Here is a 9139-nt window from a genome sequence, read left to right on the forward strand (position 1 = left end):
AGTGCACCTTTTACTTGTTAATTATTGGTCATTTAAGGCCACTTTTATGAGACAAAACACACTATAATTTACAATACGCTAAGTTAACCAGTACACCGTATGAACTCACATGCTATAAAAAAAAATTCTTTAAGCAAAACCTAGAATGAATCAGGGGGTCCCTGACATCAGCTTAAACAAATAGGTTCTATAATGGAAATGAATTAGTATTAAGTATACAAAAATTAATTAAAACAAAAGATTATTAGGTCTATAAGACAACATTCTGCAGACGAGACTTTGCTTAACTGACTATCATAACTTTGTTACTTGATTTCTTTGCACAGTAAACATAAATTGTGCAATCAGTCAGATCTCTCTGGACAGTAAAAGTCCTTATATTTAGGAAAAAGGTGTTATATACTTTTTGAAAAAGTCAGTTTGTTCAAATAATAATTTTCAGTGTATAATTTAATATGCCAAAAAATTCTTCAATAAGATCTTGTTGTTTAAGATGCATGCCATATGAAATGATGAGATATTGTAGCAAAAGTGATCTCACCTGCATTCTTCCAGAAGGTGGAGCTCTAAGAACCATTTGTAGTTCAGTCTCAGTTCAGATTAAAAACAGAGAAGACAGATTTACATTGAGTCACTTTATACTCTAGGAGGAAACTGTCAGTCTTGACTCTCAGTCATTGTCTTGTATTAGTGCAGATGTTGCTCCTGGTATTCATTATATTTTCTCTTCTAAAAGGTGAGTGATTCATAACAATTACTGCAGGAATGTTTTCCCCCTGTTTATACTGTTGACAGTTTAAATGTGTCCATTTTAAATGATACATTTTTGTTTGTTTATTTATTTTAAACAGTAACATTGACTCATACAACTATCAAATGTCTCAAGCATTAATGCTGTTCATATCTGTATTAAGAGGTAATATTATTAATGATTTATATTTTAGAGAATCAGGACACAGCAGTTAAACATGCCTTTAAAACTTATTCCGTGTCCACTCAATAAAGAGTGCAATAAATGAATCAGACTGACATAATGCCAATTTTAGGTTGTTGACTACAGCTTCTTCAGTATTTGTAGAGTAAGATGAGCAAGGACGTACAGTATGTGTGGGAGGAGCTCAATGATTTGTCGACTCCTTCAGAATAAATCAGAGAAAACAATGACTTACCTTCATACTGATGATACTAATCTGAACTCAAACTACAGAATCATGTTACTCATCTCTTCTGTTCTAATATTTATCCTCAGTTACTGTAAGTATTACTCATGTACATTTTGCTCTGTTTGCTCTGTTTTTCAGAACATCACAAAAAATCTAAAACAAATGTCCATTTGCTTTGCTCTGAATTGAATCCATTACATTGCTTGATTCTTTAATGTTTTTGCAGGTGAAGCGAATGGGAATGTCATCAGACCAAACCAACCATCTGTAGTTTTAACTGAAGGAAGCAGCGTCACTCTGTCCTGCACATATGATGTATCAGCTTACAGTCTCCACTGGTACCGGCAGAAGCCTGGATCAAGACCAGAGTTTCTGCTGCTGATTGTGAAGTCGACTAAAACTGAAGTTCCAGCTTCTCCACCTCTCCCGCATATGTCCATCAAACTCAATAATGATAACCTTGTGGATCTGGAGATCTCCTCTGCTGCTGTATCTGACTCTGCAGTGTATTACTGTGCTCTGGAGCCCACAGTGACAGGAAACCCAAATACACTGTACAAAAACCTTCTTATCATGTTTCTATTGCATAGTCATATTTCTAAGAGTTATTATCTCTCTCTCTCTCTCTTGTCTTTCCTTTTCTTTATAAATTGTTATCTTTCTCTACCATTATTATCTGTGATATTGCATTATGCTGCTAAAACGGCATTTAAATGTACATTTTGAGAATGTTGACCATGATCAGATTGTATTTCTTTTTTCATTTTACGTTTTATTTAGCAAGGACATCCCTCAAAGAAAAAAGTCATTTACAACTGGCAATGAATTAAGTTGTGTGTATATATATATATATATATATATATATATATATATATATACATACATAGTGTACTTAAAATATTTAAATATAAATATCTTGCCACAGGGAGGTTTTAACCCTTATCACCTACAAAATGATTTTACACAGTTATGACCTCCACCTGGACTAGGCTGCTTATTTCCTTTGAACATTACTAATTAGATGAATGGTTATTTTTGTAGATAGACATGTAATCTGTTCATCATCTTGCTGTACAATGACTGCAATACATTGACCAAAAACACTCAATATACATTTGCACAGCTTCAATGTTTTAGTTACATCCAACAAAAATCAATGGCAAACTTAACCATTGGTTTACACATTCTCCAGTCTCTGTAGTTTTTTATTACATCAGATATACACCAGAAAGCCCTAGTTTATCATGAGTTCTGCCAGAAGGTGGAGCTCTCATTTCAGTTATTTCAAAACAGAGTGCACAGATATAAACTGAGTCAGTTAGGAGGAAACTGCAAGTCTTGACTCTAAAGGCCTTTTTTCTCTTGATGATGTTGCTCCTGGTCCTCATGATATTTTCTCTTTTTAATGATGAGTGATGAATAAGAATCATTTACAAATAAGACTTCTTTTTTTCTCTGCTGTTTAAATGTGTCAGTAAACCAACTGATTACATAAACTTACTTAGTCATGAATTTTAATGTTTGCTTCTTGTTTTTTTAAACGGAGAATGCTAATGCAGATGTGATAACCTCATTAAACATGGAGCAGCATGTTTTAGCAAAAGAAGATGTTACACTGTCCTGCAACTACAGTGGCAATATTCGCAGTTTGCAGTGGTACCGTCAGTATCCCGCATCTAAACCTGAGTTTCTCATTTCTTACACTGAGACCACTGGTCATTCAGAGCCCAAGCTTCGTCTGTATGCAATGGCCGATAAAGGAATCAAGCGTATGAATCTGAGAATATCCTCTACACATGTGGATGATTCTGCTGTTTACTACTGTGCCCTGCAGCCCACAGTGACAGGAAAACTGTTTATGCCTTACAGAAACTGGAAGTAACAGCAACATAACAAATCAATTAGTAAATGTCTCAAACATGTATACGCTGTTCTTATCAAGAGGTAGTCTCATAATGATGATTAGTATTTCAGATATTCAGGACCAATTTTAAATGGTTTCAAAATCTACATGTTCCAGTTGTGCCCATAATATCAAATCACTCTTTGACACAACATAAAAAAAAGAAAGAAATTAAATGAAAGTTTAAAAAAATAACGTAAGAGAGCTTGGAATTATAAAACATTCTGTCCAAAGATCTTAGAAACATGTGCTACTTAACACAGTATATTCCACATATAGTTCTTAATTGTAATTCACAAGAAAAATATTTAGTTTATTTCTGTGAAACCATTAAACATGATTTTGTGAACAGCCATACTGTTGTGAAGTATTCTTTTTTATTACGCTGGACTACAGCTTATTCATATGCTGTCTGTACTTGTATGAATGATGTGACTGCACTGACGCTATTTGATGAGAAGAGAACTGAACTGAGCTGGACGATGACATCACTGTTTCACGCAGAGCTGCTTTATAGCCGAACTGAACTAATTTAATAAATGATGATCTTATAACAGAACTGAATCAACACTGAACTGACTACAGCAGAATAATGACACTTTTCTTTTTCAAGATGCTTTAAAGCCGAATTGAGCTCTGCTTGCATCATTCAATCATTATTTTCCTGTTAATCACTGCAATCTGTATTGTATAAATCGAAATAAAAAAATAAAGTTGACTTTACTTGACTTGATGATGATTGAAAATCATCTACACTAACAGGTTTCTTGTATATTGTATAGTCATATTTCGAAGAGGGAGGAGCTTCTTTCCATGCAGTGTCTCAGTCTTTTCCCCTCTTTCCTTTCCTCTGCTGTGTAGTGTTGCCTTATTCTGAGAACTAGTATATTAGCAAATGTTAGCACCATATTTCATGTTAATTACTGGTCACTTAATACAACTTTTGCAAGACAAAACACTACAATATGCTAAGTTAACAAGTACAGTATGAACTCATACTATAAACAGGAAAAATTCCTACTATCATAAGTTTGCTACTGGATTATTTTGTACTGGACAATGACAGTCCTTATTACTTACTTACAAAAAAAAAAAAGTTATATTCAAATACTTTTTGAAATAGTCGTTCAAATAATCATGTTCAATCTTCTATATTCCATTAGGCCAAAAATGCTTATTTGTTGTTTAAGATACATCCCATATGAAATGATGAGATATTGTAGCAAAAGTGATCTCACCTGCATTCTTCCAGAAGGTGGAGCTCTAAGAACCAATTGTAGTTCAGTCTCAGTTCAGATTAAAAACAGAGAAGACAGACTTACATTGAGTCACTTTATACTCTAGGAGGAAACTGTAAGTCTTGACTCTCAAAGTCACTGTATTTTATTAGTGCAGATGTTGCTCCTGGTATTCATTATATTTTCTCTTCTAAAAGGTGAGTGATTCACAACAATTACTGCAGGAATGTTTTAAATGACAATTTAAATTTGTCCAATAGAAATTATACATTTTAGTTTGAGCGTTTGTTTGTTTATTTATTTTAAACAGGGAATGCTGCTGCAGACGTTATAACATCATTCTTCACAGAGAAGCATGTTTTGGAAGGAAAAGATGTTACACTGATCTGCAACTACACTGGCAATGTTCAGAATTTGCAGTGGTACCGTCAGTATCCCGGATCCAAACCTGAGAACCTTATTTTGTTCTTTGAGTCCAGACCCAAATCAGAGTCCTCTCTCCGTCTGACCGCTGCAGCTGATAAAGTCAGCAAACATATGAATCTGACTATCTCTTCTACAGAAGTCAAAGACTCTGCCATGTACTATTGTGCCCTGCAGCCCACAGTGACAGGAAACACAACTGCACCCTACAAAAACTCAATCAGAAATTATATTCAAATAGAAATGCATGATGCTCAATTTAAAAAAGAGCTTGTAAACAATATAATATGCTGTATAGTGTTGCTTTTCTCTGAGAACTACCAATTTAGCAAATGTTAGTGCACCTTGTTAATTATTGGTCATTTAAGGCCACTTTTATGAGACAAAACACACTATAATTTACAATACGCTAAGTTAACCAGTACACCGTATGAACTCACATGCTATAAAAAAAATTCTTTAAGCGAAACCTAAAGCCAATCAGGGGGTCCCTGACATCAGCTTAAACAAATAGGTTCTAAGAATGGAAATTAATTAGTATTAAGTATACAAAAATTAATTAAAAGTTTATTATGTCTATAGGACAACATTCTGCAGACGAGACTTTGCTTAACTGACTATCATAACTTTGCTACTTGATTTCTTTGCACAGTAAACATAAATTGTGCAATCAGTCAGATCTCTCTGGACGTAGCGTAGTAAGCGTCGTGACGTAGAACGAAGTATAGCTAAATCAAACGCTACGTCCTACGTCATACGCCAGCATCCATCTCCCGTGAACACGCGTCGACCGTTGCCGGAAGCCAGTTATTTTCATTTATAAAGTTTTAAATATGTATATTTTTACGACAAAACCGCACGGATTACCCTCAGAAGGCCTTCGTTTATCCCCCTGGAACCGGATGGATTACTTTTGTGAAGGATGCATGCACATTTTTGGGACTTGAAGGAGTGGACCCCATAGCTTGACATTATAACCACTGAAAGATCTAAGACATTTTCTAAAATAACTGAAAATGTGTTCGTCTGAAAAATGATTGACATATGCATCTCGAACGGCTTGAGGGTGAGTAAATCATGGGTTTAATATAATTTTTGGCCGAACTATCCCTTTAAACACCTCAAAGGGCATACATTATAAATATCGGCTTCTGAATATCACAATTGTTTTAAATTGAATGAACTCAAATTGACATAATTTATAATAAAAACATAAATACACATCTCAACAAAAACATGTCCTTTGACAGTTACACCCATCCTTATTAATTAAATAATTAATTGTAATCTAAATAATTATTACATTCACATACTTTTTGTGGAAATTCAAATATTTGTTAGACTTTTTACTGCATCATTTATTAGGCCATGCACATTTTTTTTCAGTAAGCTCTTATTTGTTGTTTAAGATACATCCCATATGAAATGATGAGATATTGTAGCAAAAGTGATCTCACCTGCATTCTTCCAGAAGGTGGAGCTCTAAGAACCAATTGTAGTTCAGTCTCAGTTCAGATTAAAAACAGAGCAGACAGACTTACATTGAGTCACTTTTATAAACTGTTACTGTAAGGAATCTGTAAGTCTTGGATCTCAAAGTCATTGTCTATTGTTGTGCAGATGTTGCTCCTGGTTTTCATTATATTTTCTCTTCTAAAAGGTGAGTGATTCATAACAATTACTGCAGGAATGATTTCCCCGTTTATACTGTTGACAATTTAAATTTGTCCATTAGAAATGATTCATTTTTTTTTGTTTATTTATTTTAAACAGGGAATGCTGCTGCAGACGTTATAACATCATTCTTCACAGAGAAGCATGTTTTGGAAGGAAAAGATGTTACACTGATCTGCAACTACACTGGCAATGTTCAAAATTTGCAGTGGTACCGTCAGTATCCCGGATCCAAACCTGAGAACCTCATTGTGTTCATTGAAACCAGCCCCAAATCAGAGTCCTCTCTCCGTCTGACCGCTGCAGCTGATAAAGTCAGCAAACATATGAATCTGACTATCTCTTCTACAGAAGTCAAAGACTCTGCCATGTACTATTGTGCCCTGCAGCCCACAGTGACAGGAAACACAACTGCACCCTACAAAAACTCAATCAGAAATTATATTCAAAATGGAAATTCATGATGCTCAATTTAAAAAGAGTTTGTAAACAATATAATATGCTGTATAGTGTTGCTTTTCTCTGAGAACTACCAATTTAGCAAATGTTAGTGCACCTTGTTAATTATTGGTCATTTAAGGCCACTTTTATGAGACAGAATACACTATAATTTACAATACACTAAGTTAACAGTACACCGTATGAACTCGCATGCTAGAAAAACATTTCTTTAAGCGAAACCTAGAGCCAATCAGGGGGTCCCTGACATCAGCTTAAACAAATAGGTTCTAAGAATGGAAATTAATTAGTATTAAGTATACAAAAATTAATTAAAAGTTTATTATGTCTATAGGACAACATTCTGCAGACGAGACTTTGCTTAACTGACTATCATAACTTTGCTACTTGATTTCTTTGCACAGTAAACATAAATTGTGCAATCAGTCAGATCTCTCTGGACAGTGAAAGTCCTTATATTTAGGAAAAAATTGTTACATTCACATACTTTTTTGAAAAAGTCAATTTGTTCAAATAATCATTTTCAGTGCATAATTTAATATGCCAAAAAATCTTAAAGGGACACTGTGTGGGAATTTCTCCCATCTAGTGGTGAAATTGTATTTTGCATTCAAACGAATAATGCTCTCCAGCGCCTCACTTTTTCAAATGAGCGTTGCATCTACGGTAGCCGTTATGTACCAAAAAGCTATGACAGGATGTCTTATAATAGCACTTCGAGTTTTCCTTCGGGTGAACAGGTTTGTTATTTAAAACAAACTGAAACTTGAATCAACGAAAAAAAGAATGTTACAGTATAAATTACTGACTGTGAAAAACATTAACTATGGTAGTTAGTAGTAATGCCTTCTTTATTCTTAATATTTTTTTGAAGTACGTGCATTGTTAGATATCATCATCATCCGTGCCTTCTCTAACGTTACTTTACTCAATAGCTGCTATTCATCAAAGAGCCTGTTTAACTTACTAGAATAGATAAATAGATAGAACTATAAATGTTCTACTGTCTATATAATAAAGTTCACAACCAAGCAATGAAAAATAAGCTTGTAATTAAGACCGTAACATTGACTTACCTGTCGAGAAGAAAGCAGGCAACTTCAGCATCTCTTTTGAAAGCTTTCTCCTGCATTAGCTATCCCGACATTAACCCTTGTTTTTGTAATCTCCGGTCACGTTTCCTTTTACGGTCTATTTTGGACTTTTTCGACGACGAGGACTCCTTATCCTGTGACTCAGCATATGTATGAATGAACGGTGTATAAATAACCGTACAGTGCATCCTTTTAAACTTGCCGCGACAGTGACAAGCGCCTCTCTCTGCTCTGCTCCTCCGCTTCTGCTGACTTCAGTCACGTGACGCTGGCTCTGAGCGAAACGCGTTGTGGAAACGCGTTGGCCTAGTACTTTTTGTCCCTCTCTGCTATTATAGTTTTTCAAGATGGCGGAACTACATGGAAGCCTCCGTGGACCTACCCGTCCCATGTATATAAAGATAATAAATTCTTCGTTTACGAGGATTAGTCTGATCATTGGCATAGGTATACTTGTACACCATTGAGGGCATATTTCTGAATAAAAATATTGATTTTAGATAATAAAATACCTAAAAAGCTACATATTGTCCCTTTAAGTAAGATCTTGTTGAGATATTGTAGCAAAAGTGATCTCACCTGCATTCTTCCAGAAGGTGGAGCTCTAAGAACCATTTGTAGTTCAGTCTCAGTTCAGATTAAAAACAGAGAAGACAGACTTACATTGAGTCACTTTATACTCTAGGAGGAAACTGTAAGTCTTGACTCTCAAAGTCACTGTATTTTATTAGTGCAGATGTTGCTCCTGGTATTCATATTTTCTCTTCTAAAAGGTGAGTGATTCATAACAATTACTGCAGGAATGTTTTCCCCGTTTATTCTGTTGACAATTTAAATTTGTCCATTATAAATTATACATTTTTGTTTGTTTATTTATTTTAAACAGGGAATGCTGCTGCAGACGTTACACCATTCTTCACAGAGAAGCATGTTTTGGAAGGAAAAGATGTTACACTGATCTGCAACTACACTGAAAGTGTTAAAAATTTGCAGTGGTACCGTCAGTATCCCGGATCCAAACCTGAGAACCTCATTGTGTTCTTTGAAACCAGCCCCAAATCAGAGTCCTCTCTCCGTCTGACCGCTGCAGCTGATAAAGTCAGCAAACATATGAATCTGACTATCTCTTCTACAGAAGTCAAAGACTCTGCCATGTACTATTGTGCCCTGCAGCCCACAGTGACA

At 35.0% G+C, this 9139-nt stretch overlaps 1 gene segment (V, D, J or C); it reads left to right on the forward strand.

Annotated features, from left to right (window-relative positions):
- Positions 1-5461: 5461 nt before the first annotated feature.
- LOC311087509 (T cell receptor alpha variable 25-like) lies at positions 5462-6865 on the forward strand. The segment is given in 3 exons: positions 5462-5793; positions 6348-6387; positions 6501-6865.
- The last annotated feature ends 2274 nt before the right edge of the window (positions 6866-9139 follow it).

Source organism: Abramis brama (genome assembly GCF_963993115.1).
Source record: "Abramis brama genome assembly, chromosome: 7".
Lineage (NCBI taxonomy): Eukaryota > Metazoa > Chordata > Actinopteri > Cypriniformes > Leuciscidae > Abramis > Abramis brama.